This window comes from Palaemon carinicauda, chromosome 2 (assembly GCF_036898095.1).
Source record: "Palaemon carinicauda isolate YSFRI2023 chromosome 2, ASM3689809v2, whole genome shotgun sequence".
Classification (NCBI taxonomy): Eukaryota; Metazoa; Arthropoda; class Malacostraca; order Decapoda; family Palaemonidae; genus Palaemon; species Palaemon carinicauda.
Genome location: NC_090726.1, coordinates 178625858 through 178628357, shown reverse-complemented (window position 1 = coordinate 178628357; position 2500 = coordinate 178625858).

Genomic DNA, 2500 nt, shown 5'->3' with positions numbered 1-2500 from the left:
TCACCTTCCTTCGCCCTCAAGACATCAGGGAGGCCGTACCTATGACATACCCTCCACAAGGGAGGAACCAGAGTCCTTTTTACTAAGGTATGGTGTCTGATTTTGAGATCCTCATCATCCTTACCCAACCTTCCATCCCTTCCTATTCACATCCCATTGTTTCCTTAAATCGTTTAAAAGAAAAATCCTACCCACTGAACCGTTTTATCCTATTCCTTATGTCCCAACCACGTGTGCCGTTGCTCTTAACCTCAATTAATTTACCCTGTGACAGTGTTGTGTCCGATGTATAGTGTTTAAATTCCTAAGTTTGCACTTTTATTTAATTTGCTTAAAGGTTTTAACCACACGACTTCATCGTGTTCCCAGCCTGTAGAAGTAAGTGTACGGTTAATAATTTGATTTATTTCCCTTTCCAGGAAATGAGAGCGCGGTGCTGAAAACCTTCCACGGCCTACTACTAACTCTGTGTGAGCATGTGACAATCCAATTCCAGTGAAGTACCTCGTGGTTTACTTAAAATAAACAATAATTATCTGTTGTGCTCCCCCTTCTTACTTATTCTTATTTAAATATTGTAAATAAATCTATTTGTCGGTATTCCTTGTCTTATTGCCGACTGGCGACCTTACCATTATTATCCCTTGTGTTACTGCCCAGAGTTCATTAAGCAAGGCCGGACTCACACGCACACGGGTGCGTGACATAAATTGGCGACCTTGCCAGGATTCGCTAAGGGAGTAATTTCAAATTATTCTTAATAAAGTCAAATTCCACTCTTTCCTGTTTTTAGCGACGAGACGAATCTCAATTTCATTTTAAAGTACATTCTTTTATCAATGGAGTTGGAACTGTGGAAGAAAACAGCGAAAGCATTTTATTTTCATTGTTAAAATCTTGTTTATTTGTGCCTGTTTGCACTGCGAAACGTTTTGTTTTTGAAACCGCGTGGTAGGTTCAGTTCCGTTGTTCAGTAGGTTAACCAACCATGTGAGAAGAATTTGTGTTCTGTTTTTTTCTGAGTGCCAATTATCACAGTGATTAACAGTTATTAAATATATTATGCATTACGTAAATGTTTATTTTGTGTTTAAAAGAAAAAAAATAAGTGAAGTGAAATTTACGAAATTTTAGGAAAAACAGTGGCAGGCTAAACACGTGTTCATTTAAAACGTGGCCAACCTGATATAACTCAGCCTACTGCCAAGTTTCCGAACGAAGCCAAGGTTTGTTATTGTTTGCTTTAGTTATTGTTTACGAATTCTACGCAGACCCGAGATTTTAGCCGAATTATTGTACGTTGGTAAGTGATTCACGCACATAGCAATCATTTAATTCTGTGCATGAAATATTTTATCATTTATATTTAGTGCTAGGATACAGGCTAGTCTCGTATCGAAACTCTTGGCTTACGATTCACGTAAACGTTTTACGGCAGTGAGGAATAATTCTGTTGAGTAATGGCAAGAGCACGTGGCATCCCCTGATATTTCGAGTCTCTTTTAACAGTTGGTGGCATCTAATTTAATTTTTGTAATATTTCGTGGGATATTATCTTATTATGTAACTCATTTAAAAGGGATAATTTTTGTATGACTGTGTTAAAATTGTTAACCTAATGATTAAGGCTCTGGATATCACATTCAATTTCATTTTTTTTTTCAGTCAGGGTATAGGATCATTTAGATAAAATATTTGGAAGTGTAGTTTCTCAACCTTATTTTTATTTTGTTAAAGGGAAAATATGTAAAGGAGTTGATTTTTTTAGTGAAGCATTAAGCACACTCAGTGACATTGTTTTATTTAATTTATTTTACTTTAAGTATAAATACAAACTTTGCTTTATGGTAACAGCTTCTGGGGGTTCGAATCTTCACCTGGCCAGAAGCTGTTACCATAAAATGAATTCTAAGTGGAAGTATATTTTCAAGATAGAATTCGGTATTGAATGCCATTCGTGGGTGATATTTACATTGATTGAAATCACGTGTGCTTGTGATATATATTCATTTAAGATAACCACGTGTTGCAAATTTACGATTCAGCTATCATGGTGGAGATGGCTTTATTTCAAGTGTATGAACAGATTCCTGAATTCGACAGGAATATGTACTGGGACTTGTCATAAACTTTTATCTCTCTTGATAGCTCAGTCGGTAGTGTCCCTGCAGGCATGGTTTCCAGCCGTAGAGGTGGGGTTCGAATCTCCACCCGGCCAGAAGGTGTTACCATAAAATGAATTCCAAGTGGAAGTATATTCCCAAGATAGAATTCGGTATTAAATGCCATTCGTGATTGATATTTACATATATATATATATATATATATATATATATATATATATATATATATATATATATATATGTGTGTGTGTGTGTTTGTGTATACATATATATATATATATATATATATATATATATAATATATATATATATATATATATATATATATATATATATGTATATATATATATATATATATATATATATATATATATATA